We start from the raw sequence: 22900 nt of genomic DNA, 5'->3' as shown, positions 1-22900 counted from the left end.
AGATGTTTGGCAAAAAGGACTGTGGGAAGGCTTTGTACATCGTAAAGTACAACCCCTAAACTGAGTAACATCCTAGAGGAGGCAACCAACATTGATTGTCCAATCCAGTTGTTTAGAGGTGTGCTTAGCTAGGCCTGCCCCACCATCTAGTCTAGGATGTCAGCCCCTAGCAGAACTCGAGAGACACCCGCTCCTGAATTCCTGTGCTGCGTTCCTGATCTCCATTCATCTTGCTGATTCCAGATTTTCCCTACAGGGCCAAAGCATTGCTGACCCTAATCCAGAGCCCACTGCAAAACCCAAGCCTAGCTGATTCTACACCAGCAAGGTCAGTGATCCAACAAAAAAAAAAACACTAATATCCCATCAAAAAAAAGGGGAAAGCAGTGGCACCTTTTGCATCCTGAAATCAGACCGGCTTGCGGCCCACTAACTGCATGCCCGCTGCAATCCTGCCATCCAGCTGTCTATAGTGTCCGGTGACCAGACCTTGCCCAGCTGTCTTTTGCCAGGAAGGTCCACTACCTGGTGACCCGAGCCCTGGAGACCCCTTTGACTGTCCAAAATCCCAGATTCAAAAGTGGACCGTGATATCCTGCATCTCATAAACCACAGTCTACCCCCATCTTGGCCCTTTTGTCTGTATTACACTCTATAAGCAATCCTATTTCTACACTGGTAACTAGTTGAAACGGTTAGAATTATCTGTGTACCTGTCCTTGACTTTCTAAAGTGCTAGTGCCATCTCTTTATTCATTTTGTCTTGTGTAAATCCTAAGCCCCTAGTCATATTTTGAGCGATCAGACTAGTTTCCGCTTAGGGTTGGACGCTGGGGTGATAAGGTTGAAGTCACGAATCAACCTTGGATCTTACTGTGTCCCTCTTTGGTGGTGTATTCTGAACAGCCTAGTTTAAAGTAAACCTGTTCTTGTCTCAACTGATTTTCTTTCCTATTTCACGGCTTTGTTTTACTCAAATCGACCCTTTTTCTATCTTGCATATCTCCTCCAGTTGTTTAGCTAGAGACCTCCTTTTACTTTGGTCTTGTCCGTGTGATATATATCTTTCCCCCAGCCCAAACAGTCAGTATTTCACCCGTTTTTTATAGAAACCGGTTTTGGCATTTTAAATGGGAATTAGGTAAATTGCATGTTTTCCAATGTGTCATTTGGCTGCAACATGTTTTAAACTTTCCACTCGTTTTCGAATTGTAGGCTCTTAGTGGTCCATTGCCTTGCAATTGGTAGGCATCAACGCAAGGAGTTGCCGCCGTATTTGCGAGAGGGAATTTATCCCATATTAAGTAAGCATCCTTTTTTAAGCAGGAACAGTTTGTTACTTTCTAATTATTAGTTAGCTATTCCAAGTAATCAGCTGGTGTTAAGGGGACCCCAGTCCACATTGTCTGTAGTGTAGTTCAATTGTATTGAGTGGTCAGAAGATCACCTTCTAAAACTGCATATCATTTTAATACTGCTGTAGAAAACATAGTGGCATATATTTTCAGGACCTTATAGTCAATGGGACTAAATTAACATGATGCTAACTAGTCACGCTGGCCATTAAGGATATCATTCTATATTTCTTCAGGTTCTTGTGCATGGAAGCTCATCTTTGGACATCTGTTATTAATCTAAGAGGACTTATAAGGACACCGGTACTGTAATTTTGATACACACCTTCTAAGGTGAGAATCTTCTCTGTTATTTGTTATCATGGTGTCAGACTCACGAGTATGAAATTATTATCCGCAGGGAGTTGTTTAATGAGGACTCTCTGATATTTTATTACAATACCAGGAACGGCAAACCTATGTTGACAATTTTCTTATTTGAGACTTCATGGTACTCCGATAATACGAGAAGGCAATATCAATTTCAAGAGACAAAAACCGTTGATACTTTTTGTTGGGTAAACCTGATCTGATACCCCATATACTGACTTAGTTTAAACTCTCATTCTACTCGATGTGACTATTTCAGGCACCACCGGTGAGCACTTACAAATTCTTATCTTACCTCCAATGAGAATGTCAAACTAAAGTCTCTAATATTAGTGCACTGAAAATCCCATGGTCTGAATATTGAGGTCTCTAACTGGTTACCAATGGGCCAGGCAGAATGGTTCCACCGTTTTTTTGACTATTAAGTGATGCACGGTTTTGGGCATGCCCTTGAATTGGGTGCTCAAATGGAAGTGGATCACTAGTTTGCATAGTAACAACCAACATATAATGCACAATTTAAGTAACCTGTGGGTTTTCCACTCTCCGATTCCTGTTCATTTGCTATCCAATCAACCTGAATCCACACCTCCGTCTATGACCTGACCCATGACATCATATGGTATGGTATGGTTTTAAACTTTTCAAAATTTGGCATGATCTTGACCTCTTAACCCATATTATAATGACATATGTATGTGATGATTGGACAATTTCATTTTTTCGGTTGAAAACGTGTTATTAATTCATTAAGTATGATGTGAATAATGTTGGAATATCATTACTATGATGATTGCTTGTCACCTATGCATGAATATAAGCCTTGAAAACGACCAGGAGGGGTCGAAACTGATTGACTGCCTTATATCAGCGAATTCCTTCCCGTATCTAATCCATTTGTTCATAGTGAGATATACCCCAGCTCGTACCGGATGGACGGTAGATTTTCAATATCCGATTTCCCAGTGGTTTAGCTTTATGAGTGAGAATCTCCAACTGACCTCTGACCCCCTTATATGAACCAACATGATAGCCCAGATAGGTCACTCTAGGGGAGAGACCCACCCTACACACCTGCAGGCAGGAAGTGAGATCTTACGTTCTCCCTTCCCAAATGCGAGGATTTTCATCTTGCTCTGGTTGACGACAAGGCCATTATCCTTGGCGTATTTTGCAAAGGTGGCTAGGAGACGTTGCAGGCCCACTCTGGTCGAATCGGACAGCGAAGAGTCGCCCGCATAGGCTAGCCAAACAACCTTACTTTGGCCCACTCTTGGGGCTACCAACTCCTCTTTAGTCAAGCTCTCCGCCATATCGGACAGATACTGGTTTAAGATCCAGGGTGCCAGCACATTTAAAGACCTACATTGCAAAGACATGTTGCATCCTGGTAATTAGCCAGCATTACCAAAGCGCATGGAGAAAGACACATTGCAAGGACATGCTGCATGTTGGGACTTATTGGGAGTTCCTATACTGCACTGAGAACGTCAAAGTCAAACATCACACGGTGCATTGGGGCTTGTGGTTAGAAAAACATTGATAAGAAAGGGTGGAAACTGGAGTGGGCAGTCACAGCTCCTAAAGACTTTGAAAATGAGGCAGTAAAGGTACACAGTGCATGTTGGTACTTGGTGGCCGATATACCATACCATTCGAAAAGGTATGCAGCAGCGAGAACTCTGAACAATACCCATAAGACGCAATTATTGGGTTTAACAAGAACGGTGTTAGCTCCAGAATATGATTTCATACACTTGTATTGTGTAGGACCAGGAAGAACCAACTGCATCCTGGTGCAGATTTTAATCAAAGCGCTCAAAAATGGCAACGTCATTGTAGAATAGCAATGGGTAGAAAAAAAGGCTATACCTATCTCAGAGCTATTTGAACATATAGGTCTTTAGAGCTCTGCGGAACTCAAGGAAATCTTTCCAGTTTCTAACATGCAGAGGTAAAGTGTTCCAGAGTCAAAGACCATCTACTGTGAAGCATCTGTCTTCCTTGTAGACACAGTGCGACGGTGAGACAACCAGTAATAGTTTGACAACCAGTAATAGTTTATCAACCGAACGCAGAGCTTGATTGGGTTTATACCAGATCAGCTTCTCAGCAAGTTTTGCATGGGCGAGATTATGTAAGCACTTACAGACCAGACAGAGGATCTTGAAGTCAATTCTGTCCTGACTGCAAGTCGGTGTAGAGCGCAGGGCTGATTTAGAGACATTGAACATTAATAGTACTCCCGCATTTGGGGCTCTCTGAAGTTTATCCAGCTGTCTCTGTGGATTCCACAATCGAGATGGGAATTAATTCATGCCCCCACTACACTGGCATGATCTTGTTGTGGAATGTATGGAAGAGCAAGTCGCAACAGCCGCAAGGAATGGAAAACTGACTGTAACTTAGCTCCCACCGGACTATCGCAGCCTAAATTGGCTTGCCAAATGCAGCCTGCATTTCTAATCTTAGCAGCATAATTGAGTTTTGACCACATAAAACACAGGGAGGGGTACATTTTGATTCGGCCGACAACAAATGTTTGGGGACAAACGCCACTTCTGTCTTGCTCGGATTTAACTGTAACAGGTTCAGAGACATCAAGAGTCACACATCATCCAGACACTGACCAACTCTGTGGAATGATTCCTCAAAGTTAACCAATTTCAAATACATTTGAGTATCATCAGCGTATGATTGAAAGCCAACTTTGTATCTTCTCAGAATGTCCTTTAGTGGTTGCATGTAAATATTCAAATATGTAAATATGAAGATGGACATTGGAACCAAAATCATTCAAAGCTTTTTTCTGATTCTGCACTTACCTTTGCACTTGCCACCTGCTGGCCGTTACCTTACCTATTATTATTATTCTATGCCATGTACTGCACTGTCCCCCTCCCCGTTCTCCCATCCCATACACTTGCGCGATCTGAATGACACCTGGCCTAGCAGGATCGTTGTCTGTCCTCCCTTTGTTCCCTCTCCCTTGCCTTGTTGCACCTTGAAACACTTGTGTATAGGCGCATTATAAATGCCATATCATATATCAATGGGGTGTGTTAAAGAAGTCATACTTTAAAACACAAAGTTCGTCAAGATCCTTGCCACAGCTAGGGGTGTACCTCAGAATCAATTGCAGAAAATGCAACAAGAAGGAACAATTTAACTAATTGAGTGAGAGCAGTAAATCAGCCCTGTGGTACTAATAATAATAATAAAACAAACACTGTGACAAGGTCAATAATTTGACCTTGTCATAAGGGGTTGGGATCCCCTCTCAGCCTAGGGTGGAAGCCAGACCTACCCTAGGGGGGCTGGAGGCAGTTGCACTTGTCCTGAGGGTGCTGCCCACACCCACCCCCTGGCTCTAGCGGTCGGGACAGAGGGTCAATTTATAATCTGCCTAGAAGCCACCGGGCTCCAACTTAGTGAAGATAAAGTCAAGGAGTGACCAGCAGTGTTACTAAAACACAGAGATCCTTGAGGGAAACATAGTGAGACCAGCACATAAGAAGAGGGAAATGGGACCCACCCATGGCCAGGCAGCAGTCCAAGTGGATTGACCACTGAAAGCCTCAGATTTAGCACAGCCCCAGTGAAGATACCAGAAGGCAGCCACCACCCACGATCATCAATAACTCCCAATCTCGGGGCAAGAGGAACAAGTAAGAGACTGGACAGCTCCCGGAGGGCCAAGAGAGAGGCCACTAAGGGACAAAGAAATTAGGTGCTCCCACATGGACTGTGCACCAAAAGATAAGGGGCAAGGCAAGTAAGAAAAAGCGCAGGCCACGACTGGCAGAGTAACATTCAGCGGCCAGCAAGGGGGAGTCCCCCCTGAAAAGGTAGTCCATCACGAAATTAGTCTTCCTAGGAACCACTTGAGAGCTTAGGGGGAGCACCCCACCCCCCTCGTCCACCCGCAAGGTCCGGATACACGACCTCGAATCATCTAACAATACTGTCCAGCGCAGCAAGATGTCCAAAGCCAAAAGGGAAAGATTCCCAAAACCCACCGAAATCTGCAAAAAAGTCACAAGAGGGCAATATACAAAACAATGTGGCCCAAAGACGGGGGAGCCCAGATGGAAGGTGAACAGGACCCGCAGAGATCAGTTGAAGATGAGCCCCAAGATGAGACTGAACGAGCAGGTAGTCAGGCAGGAAGTCCTCCGCCAGTGCTTCCAAGACTTCAGGGACAAAATTGCAAACACTATACAAACGCAAATGAACAAAATGAGAGAGGACCTGTCCATAGCTCTACAAGAAGTAAAGGGAGATATGAACAAACTGGAAGAGAATGGGCGCCACGGAAAATGCGGTTCAGGAAATAGCAGACGGCACAAAGAAAATAGATGAGCTCGTGGAGCACCTGTCGAAAGGGACGCAGAACCCATAGATTCAAAGCTAAGACCTTGAAAACCGGTCAAGATCATAATAACATAAGGATAAAAGGCCTGTTCGAAGAAGTGAGCGACAAGCATCTAAGCGCAATTATCAAACAGGTGATTGCAGACTTAATAGATATAGAGGATGATGCTGGGATAACGGTGGATCGGGTGAACAGAGTCAGACCAAAGGGAAATGAACCGGGGGTACGGCCCAGGGACATGCTGGTTGCCTTAACTATGAGCAGAAGGAAAGAGTGCTGGCAGTGGCGAGGAAAGCAGGGACAGTTACGTACAAAGGGTCCAGCCTGCAACTTTACCAGGACCTTGCACAGATAACTTTAGCGAAGAGGAGAATGATGGGCCCGGTGGTCAGAGCATTGAGGAAGAGTGACAAACGGCACAGGTGGACCTTTCCCTTTAGACTTCTGTTTGAATGGGACGTGCAACAGCATCGGATCACCACGTGCGAGGAAGGGATGAGAATTCTAGGAATTGAAGATGAAGAGGATCAAGGGGGAGCCCAATTGCTGGCAAGAGAACCATTCAAGAGAAAGTAGTGGGAATGGGCCAAATATATACCAAAGAAACCCAGGAAAAAAAGAAGAGTACTGAACGGCTGACCTAGACCACCAATGAAGGAACTGAGGGGAAAGGAGACCCTACGTCCGAGATCACGAACAAGTTAAAGCAATGTACTAGTTCCCAAGAGAGCAAATTCAAGACCAGTCTGGGCAGGGTGGTCTGAAAGGGGGTACCGGGGAAGTAAGGGGCATATAGGCTAGATTGGAATCACATATGCGTGTGGGGGGACCCGCACAGGAAATCCCTGGGATGGTGCAGGGGCTCAACTCCCGAGATGGAGGTTGGGGGTGGGGGCTAGAGGCTGGTTGAGCCTGCCCGGTGAGGGGGGAGGGGAACGGCGGTAATTATCATAGTCCACCACCAGCGGTAGTACACAAACAGAGCATGACCATGGCTAGGAGGGACACACTCAAGATCATCTCTTTGAACATCCCCTGTGAAAAGTAAACAACTAGAACACTTTCTGGGTTGGGAGGGGCCGGGAATAATAGCCCTCCAGGAAACAAATATCTGAATCAGGATAAGAATAAAGTAAGAATAAGGGCTTACCGTAAACTTTACCAAGCCAATGCAGCAGGAAAGATAGGGGGTGTGGGGCGTGTTGATAGCCCTACGGAATACATTGGTGTTTCATATTGTCGCTACAGAGAGAGACTCAAAGGGACGTTATTTGACAACAATCTTCCAATGGGGGGGCATACACACTGGCAACCATTGCGCCCCAAGCGTGGGACAGGACACATTCCTACGCAATCATTAAACATACTGGAGGTTTTTTGCAAAATGCCCTATAATATTAGTTGTGATTTTTAACATAGCTTGGGACCCCTGCGAAGACAGGAGTGCAAGGATCTGCCACAAACAGGACAAGCCATCGAAGGAGCTAAAAGATAGAATGTCTCATCTGGTGTTAGTGGACGGAGGGAGGGAAAGCGAGGGAACACAAAGGGGTACACTTTTTAATCCCATGTGCACAGAACTTTTTCTAGAATCGACTATGCCTGGGTGTCGAGGTGACTATTGAGAATGGTGTCAGAAATAGATGCGGGCGCTATTGCCCTGGCAACCCACGCTCCCATAACATTGTCAATAAACTTGAGATACGGCCGCCTGGGCTCTGGAGGTGGTGGTATCCGGCTCACACACTTAAAGACGAAACCCTAAGGGGGGGGGGGGGGTAAGGGACAACACAGTTGAGTACTTCCTCAATAACAACACAGGAAGAACAAGCAAGCAAATGGTAGGGGATGGTTTTAAAGATACCTCGAGAGGTATGCTTATAGCCCTGAAAACGTGAAGGGATAGACAAATGACGCGACTGGAAATGGATCTGGAGGATGAACTGTAACAAATAATGGCCTGCATGGCGGAAGGGGTTGGAGGGTCAATCAGGAGGGAGTACCGACTTATAAAGGGCCACCTTGAAGTTCTGCAAGCAAAAGCAGCTGAGAGATCTCTAGCATACCTCAGACAGAGATCCTACAACTCCTGCTGTCAAGGACATTGAGGAAACAAGAAGGGTCAAGAACTATACTAAAAATTAAAGCGGAACGGGGTAAGGAAAGTTCAGCCCTCCCTGACACTATGAAAGAGTTCAAAAGATACTACTACACTTTTGTACAAGTAGAAAGCCCCTACAGATCAGGCACAAATAAAATATCTTGATTCAAGCCCAAGATCACCAGTATAGAAAGGGATGAGCTGGAAGGAGATATCACACCGGAGGAAGTATCTACCAAGTGGAAAACCTACGGCCCGGACGGATACTCAGCAGATGTTTACAAATCCTTCACGGAAACTAATACCATACTGGTCCCGCTCTTTAACTCCTTCGGGGGCATGGGAGGAATTGCTCCATCAATGGACGAGGCCAAGGTGGTGCTACTACCGAAGCAGGGGAAAGATAATAGTCAGTGCGGTTCCTATGGCCAATAGCACTAATTAATATTGATATAAGAATGTATATGAAAATCCTAGCACACCTACTTGAGCAGTTCCTCCCAAAACGTATTGACCCGGACCAGTCCGGTTTTATAAGAGGCAGGCAGACTAGTGACAATACTCGAAGGGCCAGTCACCTCATTGAAAAGGCTAACAAGGCAGGGATTCCGGCCCTTATCTTAGCCCTAGACGCCGAAAATGCATTTGATATGGTTGAATGGCAGTTCCTCTTTCACACCATGGAAGAGATGGAATTTGGGTCGAAATTCTTATCAATGATAAAAGCTAACTATCAAAAGGCTAGGTTGCGCCTGGCAATTAATGGACAACTTTTTGAGAGCATCCCGGTTTTTCGAGGCATGAAGCAAGGGTGTCCTCATTCCCTGCTATCTACGCTATCCACCTTGAACCCCTCATCACCACTATTAGGACCACTAGGAAAATTAAAGGGATCCCCTTTGGGGGGATAGAACCTAAAGTCGCAGCATTTACGGATGACTTATTGATTATGGAGCCACAGAAGACCTTGGGGTCGGTGGACCGGGTATTGCAACAATTTGGGGAGGTGGCAGGTTTCAAAATAAACGCCCACAAATCGGAGGTTCTGAACCGGACGGTCCCGCCTGATAAAAGTCCAGGTTCTACAGAAATCCCTTCCGTATAGATGGGCGAATAAAGCCATAAAATACTTAGGTGTAATGATTACAGGCAAGTTAGACACGTCATTTGCCGCCATTTATGCACTCCTCTTGGGGTCACCTATCGATATCATTGCTGGGGAGGGTCAATGTCTTGAAAACGGTAATTCTTCTAAAGCTACTCTACCACTTGATGGCGCTCCCGATACGGGTATCCAACACTTACTTCCAAACACTGCAAAAACATCCAGGGGCATTCATATGGAACCACAAAAGACCTAGGGTATCAAGACAGGTCACGAGAACCCAGAGGAGACAAGGAAGCCTGGGAGAACCTGACTTTAGAGCATACTACCTCGCGGCACAGGTTAGAGTGATTAGAGACTGGTTTAGGGAAGACCCGGGGGAAGGTGCGGAGAACCATGGACAGGGCAGTGGCAGGTACCCAGTTAGAGGAGGTCCTAGAGCGACAGAAGGAAGACAGACCAGCAAGCATGTATAGCAGTGATATATGAGCGCTAGTAGCCGAGTGGTGGGATGAAGAGGTGAGGCAGGTGGGATTGACCATCTTCCCCTCCCCACCAACACCTTTGTTCAGAAATCTCCAATTTACACCAGGTATGAGAGGCGGAGTTTGACAAGTAGCAAAAGGCGGGGTGTAAAACGCTGAGGGACATGTTCAATGGGCTGAAGAGGGATGAGGAAGCCTACCTCCTCCTCCCCCTCCTATCAAATAGATGACAAGGAAGAAGACCAGGAAACATCGTAACCACCCATTCTGTTTCGGACGAATTCCTAACCGACCTATGGTTGACAAATATGTCGAGAGGTACCCCCTCAGCCAGCCCTACAGACCAGGCGCGGATACATATCTACCCCAGAGGGAACAACAAAGTCTCTGAAGCTTGCACCTCTCCCAACATTTGAAGGGTTAGACCTCCTCCTAAACAATGTTGGCCTAGGTGCACCCCTGCCTCCTTGTAGATCGCTCTACGCAGTTACAAGCAGGTCCAATTGGACTCTATGGTACTGAAAGTCTGAATGGATCAGTACAGCTAAGCATTTTACAATGTTCCCGTGCTGATGAGGAATTCCCTTGTATATGGATGGGATGGCGCCAGGAGACAACACTGTACTCTCAACAGAGGTAAGAAAAAAGTGGTTCAGGAAATGCAAAAATACTATGCTAATTCGAGTCAGGCGAAATTCCTGTGCATTCCGCCTGGTCGCGTACGGTGTATAACATTGCACATGTTACTCCCTAAACTAGCCTGCCTCTGGATGTCTCCAGGAATGTGTTTGTGACCCACCCCGGTTCTGTTTTGCACATGCCACCAATGAGTGAAATCTTTCATTAGTTGATTCTGACTATACTGTACAGTACCCCAATGACCCACACGTCTGCTAAGTACATGAGAAAAGCTGATATTTAAACAGCTCATTACATAGGAGCTCCTTCGGCACAGCTTTATCCCAGTCACTGTCTCTCTCTCCCTCACTACTTTACTTGTCTTATTTTCCTTGAATTGGAAAAAATAAATTGGTGATGGTGGTACTTCTCCTTGCAGCGGTAACTTAGCATGCAGGTTGTTCTCCCATCCCATTCGTGTTGATCAACCTTTTGAGGGTTGCCACAACCTGAATGATTGTGGAGTAGGGGCAGTGACGGCTTACTGGAAGGCTTGCATCTCCTTCTTACTTGACTTTAGTATATGCAGTACATGCTAGCCCCTGTTCCCACTGTTCTGTGTCCCCCTTTCAGTTGGCGGCTAAGTACAAATTTGGTGATATCACTGCTGGCAATGTCACTTCCCTATATCTAGGCACCCCCTGGGAAATTCATAATTTGGCTCCCCTTCCCATGGAAGTGTGAGATATGGTGCTGGCCCGCACACAATATCCGACTCACATGCTCTGCCTTCCCTATGACACGGCCCTGTGGATTGTTGCCGTCAAACAAGGACAGGTTGCGAGTCGCTGACAAGGAACTGCAGTTGGTCACTGCTGTGAGTCACAAACAAGGAACTGCCGCTGGTTTCGATGCCTTCAGAGAACGCCAAGTAGCAGCCACGCGGAAGCCCAAGAAATGTCACCCGAGAGCTAGGAATATACCCCACGGGTCATCAGGGTGAAGGAGAACAGCTGCATGAGCAATCCTGCCTGGGGGCAGTCAACTGTGGAATATCCACGTAAAGGGACACTCCAATGCCCTCAGAGATTGGAGCAGAGAGCACCAAGGAGCTTCTGAGACTATGTACTGGGTAAGGGAGGGGGTGCAATACTCTGCTGTTGTCACGTTGGAAATGTGTTTTGTTTAGGATGGGTGGATAGGATATTGCGACATAGGACGTCACCTGTGACGTCCTATGTCACCGGGGTGAATAAAAGGGAGCCCCCCTCCAGTATGGGCATGAGTCCCTGCAACTACAATGGTGTGTCGTGTATTCATATCTGGGGTGATCCGGATCAACCTCAACACTTTTCAACAACAGTATGTATCAAAATGAAGAATTACAAATAACAATGTGTTAGGGAGAATTCCCATTTCGGTGCTAATTCCCTACAGACCCCCAGCTCTTTTTGCTGGACTTTAGGACTTTTTAATTTTAACCCTGGAGTGAGCTCTTTTTCTCACTCTCTCGTGTGTTTTGACCCGATTTGGATTATGTGTGTAAGGAGGAACCGACGAACACCGGGTTAACGACAACGTACAGAGGACGGACGGACATAAGGGACTATACGGGCAGGGAGCCCGACACAAGGGCAAAGATGGAAAACGAATGGGAAACGCTGCACAGGGTGGGCGCATCAGCGTCTGCATGAACATTTACTCACCGTACAATGGATCCAGGCCAGAAAGGGGGGGGCTACTTTCATGGAGTCTGCGGACCGGACTTTGGGAGGGGGGGGGTGGGAGTGCTGCCAGGAGACACCCAACCGCAGTCACAAGGCACGGCACAGCTGGGCAGGGAATCCAGACGCCAGAGTCCGCCCATATGCATCCTGGTCCCGGCCCCGACCGAACCGCGCTGATAAGAGCACCACAACACTTTCCGCTGTGCTCCATGGGGCAGGTGGAAACGACGGATGGGAGGACAAGGTTTAAGGGAGGCGGAACCAAGCCTTCCCCACCAATGAATGAACGGCTAGGCAGGGACCCTAGTGATTGGTGAGGGTTGAATCTGGGAGACAGTACAAAGACACGCCTAATTTAACAAACGCTGTCTGTTATGTTCACAGGACACGGAGGAGAGGAGCGACGTCAGAACAGATTGGTGGGCCTATCCGGACACCTCGAGGTAGAAGACAGCCCCTTACTTCACTAGAGTACTGGGGAAGGAAGACCCCGCAGTGAAGAAACCGCCTGGACATTTTATTTATTAATTTGGACTATCCCAGAAATAAATATTATTTCAGCATCCACCTGTTTCCTGCCTCATAATTTCACAAGTGGCAACGAAGGTGGGATCACGACAGCGACATGGAGACCCTGATTAAAACCCTATTGGAAGGGCAGCAACAGCTACAGCAATTGGTGTAGCTGCAAAACCAACAAGCAGCTGCCGATCGACAAGCCTTCCAAAAGGCTATTCAATTGCAGAGCACAGTGCAAACTACTGCACAAGACAAACAGCATGAGACCATTTCCAAGCTCACTGACATGATGGCGAGCTCGAGGATCCAACCAATGGTTCCGTCAGCCTTACTCCAGAAGTATAAAGACGGCGAGGACCCTGCTTTCTTTTTCACCAGTTTTGAAAGAATTGCCAGGAACGCCCAATGGCCCCCAGAACGGTGGGGACAATATGTCGCTCCCCTACTGTCTGGAGTCATGCAGGGAGCCAACCAGGCGGTGAACCCTAACGGCAACACTCCATATGGGGAAATTAAGGCGGCAGTATTAGATCGCCTTGGCTTTGATGAAGAGGCCTATCGAATCCAATTAAGAGACACCAAGCACAGACCTGGGGAAAGCCCGTGACAGCTATATTATCGCATAAAAGACTTGGTTGAGAAATGGCTACTGACTCAGACGCCGGCAAACCAACCGATACTGGACAAAATCATCCTGGAACAGTTCATCGAAGCACTGCCAGGGCAGATACAGAGGTGGGTGAGACAACACCACCGGCCCTCCCTAACGGAAGCCATGGATATCGCCTCAGCGTACCAAAAAGCGGGGTACCACAAATTGCAACCCACAGGAGTGACAGCATGCATCGCGATACCGATAACTGATCCCCACATGATTAGAGGTACCAGTACCCAACCAATGAGATGGAGACAACCCGAAGAAGGCACAAGGAGGCTAGAAGACAAGAAGTCTGGGATCGAAGAAAAACCCTCTGGGGCCCCACCAGGGTTCAGGCAGCCCCAGTGCTTTTAATGTAGCGAATGGGGACATATCGCCCGATTTTGTCCCAGGAGAACAGCTGAGCTAATGGATATCGGATATCTGAACCCTATGTCGGAAGAAAGCATCCCCGGACCCTACGTCGTAGACATACGAGTAGACGGTAGACCAGCGCGCGCTCTACTGGACAGCGGCAGCAGGCAAACCGCCATATCACCTACTGTAAGTACAACACTCAATTTACATAATGTGTTTGTACCTATTAAATGCATTCATGGGGACATAAAGCGTTATCCAATGAAGAACGTGGTAATTGAACTGAACGATAAACACTCTCCTTTAAGGGCTGCCGTCCTACCCTTTCTGCCTGCCCCAGTAGTCATAGGAACGGATTTGCCCAACTTTGACCAGGCACTGATGACCTGGGAGGGAGGGAAGGAAATACAGTCTGAAACTGGCAGCACAGGAACGGACACGGCTAGTCCAAAGGCCCTAATGGGTAAGAAGAGACAAACCCGTATGGATTGGTGTCAGTCTAGCTATATGATTAGGCCAATCGACTGGAAGATAGAGGACAACGAAGATACCATTAGGGGGGGAGACCCTAACAGACAACACCCTCAGGATAGCTCGGGAAAGAGCAGCCCAAGAAGGGGATCCAGACGTTTCCAAGGGGCCGGGGTTCCTGCTTCGTCGGGGACTACTATACCGAAGGTATAAGGCGGACGATGGGACAGTCAAGGAACAAATAGTGTTTCCAAAGAAGCAGCGCGCTGTTATACAACTAGCACACAACCACCCCTGTGGAGGCCATATGGCTTCCTTAAAGACCCAGCAGAACATACTCAAACGGTTTTACTGGCCAGGCCTCTATGGTGAGGTGGCACAGATTTGCAAAAGTTGTCCTACCTGTCAGCTAACAAGCGGGGTGTTACCCGCAAAAACCCCCTTCAGAAAATACCCCTCATTGCAGTACCGTTCCAGAGGATCGGCATGGATATAGTCGGTCCGTTGGAGCCAGCCAGTAGAGGATATAAATATCTACTAGTCATAGTGGACTATTCCACCAAATACCCGGAAGCCTTTCCCCTCAAGGGGACGTCAGCCAAACAACTGTGTTATCAACTCATCCCCTTCTTTGCCCGAGTGGGCCTGCCCTCAGTAATTATCACGGACCAGGGAACAAATTTCATGTCTACTCTCCTACGTCAGGTATGCGAACGTCTACAAATTAAACAGCTAAGAACATCAGTGTACCATCCCCAAACAGATGGGTTGGTCGAAAGATATAACAGGATGATCAAGAAAATGCTGAGGAGAGTCACCGGACCGGAAGCCAGGAATTGGGATCTAGTGATACCTCTGGTTTTAATGGTATTAAGGGACACGCCCCAATCATCCACCGGCTTTTCTCCCTTTGAGTTGTTGTTTGGAAGACAACCCCGGACAATCTTGGACCTAGTTAAAGAAGACTGGGAGGCCTCCGAAGAAGTATCCTTAACTGAATACACAGAGGAATTGAAGGAACATTTAATGGCACTACGTACTTTGGCAGAAGCAAACCTTACTCAGGCCCAGACAACACAGGAGAAAAACTACAAGGGAAGCAGAATGAGGTCCTTCAAACCTGGCGACCAGGTACTCTTCCTCCTAGAAACCAGTGCAAACAAACTATTGGCCAGATCGAGAGGACCCTACAGAATCACAGATGTTCTAAGCCCCGTGACATATCGGGTACACCAACCCGACCGAGCCACCACTGACTAAATCTACCACATCAATTTACTGAAGGAGTGGAACGAACCACTGGTAGCTGCATATGGAACCGCCGAGGAAACAGACACCGAAGAAACAGTGAACCCTGGTCCCGATTCTCTGGACAACGTCCAGTGGGGAGACGCCCTGTCCCCAACTATGAAGACGGATTTATTGAATAGGCTATTCCCCTGCGCTCAAGCCTTTTCCGCCGTACCGGGGCGAACCAGTCTACTGGAACATGAGATAAAAACAGAGCCCGGACAGATCGTACGACTTAGACCCTATCGGATACCCGAAGCCAGATGACGGATCATGAATACAGAGGTGGATGAAATGTTGCGCATGGGAATTATTGAGCCATCAAACAGCATATGGTCATCGCCTATAGTACTTGTCCCTAAGCCGGACGGCTCAATCCGCTTCTGCATGGACTACAGACAACTGAACGCAGTATCTCGATACGAGGCCTATCCGATGCCACGAATGGACGAGCTACTAGGAGGACTCGGAGCTGCCCTCTTCCTGAGCACCCTAGACCTAACAAAGGGCTATTGGCAGATCCCTTTGCGCTCCAAGGATAAGGAGACATATTTGGACGACATCATAGTATACAGCAGATCCTGGGAAAGCCATCTAACCCACCTGGAACTTGTCGTGGCTGATCTACACATGGCGGGTCTACATATAAATCCCAGAAAGACCACGTTGGGAACCCATGAAACAAAATATCTCGGACACATTGTGGGGGGAGGCGTTCTAAAACCACAAATAACCAAAACGGAAGCTATACATAGGATTCCAACACCCGTGAGCAGGAAACAGATCTGGGCATTTCTGGGACTCATTGGTTATTACATGAGGTTCATACCTGATTTCTCCTCGGTTGCCGCACCACTAACCGATGCCTTGAGACTCAAGGGTAACCAGAATTTGGTAAACAACGAAGAAGCCCAAAAGGCCATTGCCCTCCTGAAACAAAGGATCACATCGGAACCCGTCCTGTGCTGCCCGGACTTTCAGAGACATTTCTTTTTGCAAACTGATGCCTCGGAGCAGGGTTTGGGGGCCGTACTCTCACAGGAACAAGGGGCGGAGCTACAACCCATATGCTTCATCAGCAGTAAACTACTGCCTCATGAGTCAGCATACTCCACTATTGAGAAGGAGTGTCTATCCCTCAAATGGGCCATTGACTCCCTCAAGTACTATCTGTTAGGATGCCACTTTACGTTGTTCTCGGATCATGCGCCCTTGCAATGGCTCCCGTGGCACAAAGATACCAACCAGAGGGTCCTCCGCTGGTTCCTCTCCCTTCAACCCTTCGATTTCCTGACTCTACATAGACCGGCCAGGTTTCAGCTGGTGGCCGACTACCTGTCCAGGTGCTCTCACTGGCCCAATCGGCCTGGAACCGGTGTGAGTATGTGTAAGGAGGAACCGACGATGAACACCGGGGACGCCGACAACGTACAGAGGACGGACGGACATAAGGGACTATACGGGCAGGGAGCCCGACAGGAGGGCAACGATGGAAAACGCTGCGCAGGGTGGGCGCATCGGCGTCTGCATGAACATTTACTCACCGTACAATGGATCCAGGCCAGAAGGGGGGTGCTACCTTCATGGAGTCTGCAGAACGGACTGCGGGGGTGGGCGGGAGTACTTCCAGGAGACACCCCACCGCAGTCACAAGGCACGACAAAGCTGGGCAGGGAATCCAGATGCCAGGGTTCGCCTGTATGCATCCTGGTCCCGGCTCCGAGCGAACCGCGCTGATAAAAGCGCCACAAGCCTTTCCCCTGTCCATGCTGATAAGAGCACCACAAGACTTTACCCTGTGCTCCGGGGGCAGGTGGAATCGACGGATGGGAGGACGAGGTTTAAGGGAGGCGGGACCAAGCCTTCCCCACCAATGAATGAACGGCTAGGCAGGGACCCTAGTGATTGGTGGGGGTTTGAATATGGGAGACAGTACAAAGGCACGCCTAATTTAACAAACACTGTCTGTTATGTTCACAGAACACAGAGGAGAGGAGCCATGTCAGAACAGAGTGGTGGGCCTATCCGGACACCTCGAGGTTGAAGACAGCCCCTTACTTCACTAGAGTACTGGGGAAGGAAGACCCCGCGGTGAAGAAACCGCCTGGACATTTTATTTATTAATTTGGACAATTACTCTTATCCCAGAAATAAATATTATTTCAGCATCCACCTGTTTCCTGCCTCATAATTCCACAATGTGCTTCCTTTGTTTTTGGAGTCTGACAAACTCCATAGGCATCTACTTTTTGTATGGTGACACACAGCACCTTCAGTGAAGCGGCACAGAAAAATCCTTTAGATTTCTAATAAGGTTTAAATACCTTTTCTTGTGTGAAATATTGTTCCCAAGAATAGTAAAGTGAAATTGACTTTACTTACTTTTCTCTTTATAGGTCCAGCACACCCCATTTTATGTGGAGTGCTCGGGGGTTACCTAGTACCCTCACTACTTTAAATGGCTGGTGGCAGTAGTTTAATTGTCCTACTATTGTGCATTTCTACCACAGGCTGAAACTTCAGCTGCAGTATAGCACCCATGGGTGACCATTTTGTCAAAATGGCCCCAGTCTTCTTTTTGTAATATTTTATGTTTGTGAGGTCTTTCTTGGGTTTTACTCTGCGGCCAAGCCAGGTTTGAGCCCTGTGTTCGTTTTACCTTTGGCGGGCTTCAGTACTGAAACCCACCTCGGGCTCCAGTGTGTCTAGAAGGGCAGGAAGTGAGGAAAGTTGCTTTAACTCCCCCGTCCTTTGTCTTTAGGAATGCCTGAATGCACCCAGTCCTGATTGGCTGGCTGGCTGTCCTGCTGTTTGAGTGACAGCAAGGCTGTGCATGAATGGGAGAAACCTGCTTAAAAGGCGAAGGTTTTGGGACGGAAGACAGAGTCGACCACTGGGAAGAACAACCTGACGAAACCGTGAACGAAGCTTGCTGCATCCTCCTGGACCTCTGAATTGCCCAGTGAAGCCCTGCTGCTGTGCTAAAACTTATTTTTCTAAATTGACAAGAGAAGCTCTGGAAGGGACGACTTCATCCCTTGTGGGACCAAATAACCCAGAGACGAACTCCACTGGACCATCTTGCCCGACTGGCTGTACTTTGCTGCTGTAGGAACTGTGTGCCAGGGGTCGAGAAATCCGTAGTCGAGTGTGACGTCTGTGATCCGGCCAGAAGCTCCAGGAGTCTCCCCAGGACCCTCCAGAAGCAGGACGACCAGAGCTTGAGTCCCCTCACCAGAGTGCAGGACTCAAGGAGTGAAGGAAGCCCAACCGTTGTCCAAGATCCGTGGTGGTGCTGTTTACCGAGCGCTGAAACGCAAAGTACCACTGATCTGAAAAGAGCCAATAGCTGTCGCTGGCCGCCGACCTCCGAATTGCTGCTGCAGTAGTCCTCCAGACGTCCTCCCTCTTGTCCCCACGACTGAGGTCCAGAAACCCAGGATGATCTTCACTGCAACCAGACAGAAGTCAGCTGGACCACTCTTCTTCTTTCCAAAGGTACTGTTCTAGCTTGGGGTACTTACCTCAGTGTCTTTAGCTTTGCTCATCTTCTTTCCAAAGGTACTGTTCTAGCTTGGGGTACTTACCTCAGTGTCTTTAGCTTTGCTCATCTCAGTTGAGACTTGCAGTAGCTACTTTGCTAGAGTTGATTTCAACTCTACCCTTCACAAGTGTAACAGCTTGTGACCGACCATACAGTGATTTTTCTTCAACAAACTCTCTATCTTTGTGGAAGACTTTGCGATCTAAGAAGTGCCTCAGCTTCATAGACTGTGCTCCAATTGGCTTTGGCTGTCCTGGCTCCATGCACACTCTTCTAGTCCATTTGACATTGATACTTACTGTCTTTCATAGGTGGTAACTTGGCTTTTTAACTATTATTGCTGGGAAAGGTTTTTATCTAGATTTCATTGGAAGATTTAAAGTGCTCTCATGCGCCGAGAACCTGTTCCTTCCACTAACCTTTTCTTTCTACAAACCTCAGAATCTACAAAGCGTACTAGTGATACATAAATGCCATTACTGTCCTAGTTAGTCACCTCAGTGTGTAAGAAGCATCTCTAAAGAGTATCTACTAACTTTGTGTTGATTCTGGAAAAGCATATTTGATTGTTACACACATTGCCCTTTTAAAAGAATGCTTATTAAAAAACGATTGTTAATTATTTATAACAAAAACCTTTAGTATAAGGGTTACTTGGCTACTTGTATTTGTAGATTTCATTGCTACAGCTCACATTTACTTCTCTTGAGCTTGCACTACCAACGTGTGTACAGCCTATACCAAAGGGTGGTTTACCTAATACCAAGAGGACAATGGTTGTGTAGTCTCCCACAGGGTTACTGAATGCTTGCCTAACACAAGGCATGGAAGTGGTTAAAAGGCAGAGTAGCAGCGTTATCGGGGGCATTCATTTGGCATCTTCTTCTTCTTCTTCTTAATTATCGGAGGCGTGGGCGGACCACGCAGGCGCTTCCCCATCCTATAGGATGATGTGCACCGTACCCACTAATTATTATTTGGCTCCATTTAAGCTCACAACTCCTCCCACCTCCCGTCTGCCTCACAAAATCCAACATCACACTACTCATTTGGCATCTTGAAAGCATGACGAGTCCAAGGCAGGTGACACCCTCCAAATGAGGGCTAGTTCAGCTACAGGTCACGTGCAGTTATATATTGGCAAACAGATGTGGCACAATACCAAGACTAAACACTATCAATACAGTATGTAAAAGTTGAAATCAACGCAGTTACTGCATTGCGCGATGAGAAGTGGGGACTCCTACTAGTTACATCTACTTTGTAAAGTTTGCACGTTTGATATAGCGCCGCACGGAAGATGAACACAGGGTACTTATTACTTGACCAGTGATTCTTTTTAAGTGCATGTAAGGCGGGGTGTAGGGCACCACACCAATGCCATGTCATTTCATTTATACAGCATCTCCTACCCGCCAACTGCGCTAAGCCAAAAGCCCACGGCAGCCGCAAAATACGAAATATTTACCCGCCATAGCTCTGGCGTTGAGCCTCCCGCAGCAGCAGTACTGCAAGAGTTGACGTCACTGTGTAACGCCATTCCTAGGCAGCAGCACAGACAATTGAGCGGCTCCGCCTTCCGGGGAGCGATTGGACCCGCCATCTTGTACTAGTCACATTTGAAATACCTGCCTGTCGCGAGGACTGTCAATGCGACAACTAAATGTATTCACACTCATGAAAAGACATATCAATGACTTACACTGATTTTCAATATTAGTAGCGTTTCATACAATTGTAATACAAATGTAATTGAAAATGCCCTGCGGTTTACCTTTTTGTGATGTTTACAGGAGAAACAGAATAATCTAGATCACATTCCGTTGATTCTTTAGTTCAATACTATCTCCTAAATACTGCCACCGTTTCCCTAGTCCCCACAGCAGCCAAACGCTCTTCATCATTAATTTCCTGACACTTATGGCGCCTGGGACTTGGCTCTTCCGCCTTGGAAGAGTTTGGGCTATGGGGCGACTTGGGGCACGCTTAGATGTAACATTCGGCACAGATTAAAAACAAGAAATGAAGGATATTTGTCTCTCGCAGTATGCCTCCGGGTTATATTTACTCATACAGAGTTTATAACACATGCCTATATGACATATCTCCCTTAAGAGTACGAAACCACGCTAATTTGGTTAGCCCTTAAGTTATGGGGCAGCGCATACATGCACCAAGTCTTTTTCTCAGTTGCAGGCTGCCTGCACTGCCGAGTAATCGTGCTACTTCTGACTGAAAATGAAGGTGATGGGTGGCGGTAGCACATAAGGCACGCGTAACGAGAAACACTGGCATTGCGGGCGCATGCGCAGTAAAATGTAGGGGCCAGGTTGGGGGAGCGGGGTCTAGGCAGTCACATGATCGCACCTTCACGTGATGAGCGAAGCACAGCAGCTGGGAGGCTCACACTAACTGCAGAGGCGCTTTATCTGCTACAATTCAGTTCAGCTCAGCTCGTTAGCCCATCTGGAAAAGCCCTGTGCCGGCGGTAAGTGATCCCGCAGGAAGAATGAGCGGTGGAGAGCTTGCGAGGTGGGAGAAGGGCGCCAGGTGTTGCTCACCCAATTCCTTTTCCGATCTTCATGCCTACCTTCTCAAAGTGCATCAAGCTGTATTTTTCTCAACTCCGCAAGCCTCGCCTTCCGCCCCCTAGTTATCACGAGTACAATTTTCAAAACTGAAATTTGGTAGATATCTCTGGTATTTGAGAGAACCGCAGTTGAATTCTGCTTCTATCCAGGCTTCCGGTGTTCTTCCTCCTTTTTTTTTTTTATCAGGGTGGAAAAAAGTGCCCTAGCTTGTGCAAAATAAAAGACTCGCATGGTAATGCAACTTTATTCAGTCCAGTACGCGGGTTTTCTGGCTCGCAGAGAGGCTCGTGGTGTCGGGTGCCTGCGGTGTGTGGAGTGCCTGTTTGAATGTGCTTCCTTTCTGTTCTATTTTCCCCTGGTTTCATATGTGAAGCGATGGGTGTTCAAATGTGGAAACTGATGTATGCTCTGTGTGTGACATTTGGTGGATTGACGGATTGCCATCTGGAAGGGTCTGAAATAAGCCCTGGCCTTTTATTTTTAATCGCATAAAATGACGCAGGTAATTCTACTACGGGGGGAGGTCTGCTAAACGGAACCCCTTTTCGTAAATGCTTAATGCCAATGGTAGTGCGCATAGGGGTCTACATGTCCCCTGCTCTGTAGTGGCACAGGGTAGGTTTAAAGGTCACATGTGCATCCTGGACAGCTGCTGATGCACAAACGCAGGCAGTGGTGGCTTTTTGAATATGCTGCACGTCTGATCTAAATTAAGTTTGTATGCCTTAGTCAGACTGTTGGCATGTAAATCTTTAAATGTAAGCCATACCTAGTTTTGGTTGGCATGGTGAATGATCAGAGCACACAATTTTACAGCAAGTTAATATTATACTGGTGTCGGCTCTGTGTGCAGGGCCAGCTGTGACAGGAACAATGTGAATTTGCCTGGTCTGACCATCTCTATTACAGCCATGTGTAAGTCTTCAGGGAACCGTGCTTCAAAAGCAGGCACCGTCAAAACCCTCTTATACCAAGTTTCTGACCTCTGGAATACCTTTTTGAAGTTTGCTGGAATGACAGGGCAGAGTTAGAGTAGCTAGATAGTGCAACTTTCTTGATTCCTGCAGGGACACTCCTTTTTTCCTGTTGCCTCCATTTTATGTGTGCAAGTTACATCTTTGTATGATGTATCCTCCACTGCCTATTTGCCTGCCAAACTGTAACTAAGAGCCTCTGGCACCCGTATGTAATCTTAAATCTATGTATCCTCTGTAACAGCGCCTCGATGCCTTATGGGCTGCAAGTGCGTTTAACAAATGCAAATAAATAAAATAAATCTTACAAGGGAAAGGATACTTTATAAATATTGGTGTGATTTGGTTAGCAAACCTTTAC

The 22900-nt window shown here is 47.3% G+C and overlaps 2 protein-coding genes across 2 annotated transcripts in view; one reads left to right on the top strand and one right to left on the bottom strand.

Moving 5' to 3' along the window:
* The window catches only part of SMARCAL1 (SNF2 related chromatin remodeling annealing helicase 1), a 979995-nt gene extending 959477 nt beyond the window's left edge, over nucleotides 1-20518 (bottom strand). Inside the window, exon 1 of the mRNA XM_069616809.1 lies at nucleotides 20443-20518. The gene's annotated coding sequence lies outside the window, so the exon portion shown is untranslated. The remainder of the gene's footprint in view (nucleotides 1-20442) is intronic.
* Nucleotides 20519-21238: 720 nt separating this feature from the next.
* The window catches only part of LOC138489153 (ras-related GTP-binding protein A), a 242202-nt gene continuing 240540 nt past the window's right edge, over nucleotides 21239-22900 (top strand). The window contains exon 1 of the mRNA XM_069616808.1: nucleotides 21239-21462. The gene's annotated coding sequence lies outside the window, so the exon portion shown is untranslated. The remainder of the gene's footprint in view (nucleotides 21463-22900) is intronic.

This window comes from Ambystoma mexicanum, chromosome 9 (genome assembly GCF_040938575.1).
Source record: "Ambystoma mexicanum isolate Mex_15411 chromosome 9, UKY_AmexF1_1, whole genome shotgun sequence".
NCBI classification, from domain to species: Eukaryota; Metazoa; Chordata; class Amphibia; order Caudata; family Ambystomatidae; genus Ambystoma; species Ambystoma mexicanum.
The sequence above is the reverse complement of the archived record's forward strand: the minus strand, read 5'-3'. Positions and strand labels throughout refer to the sequence as shown.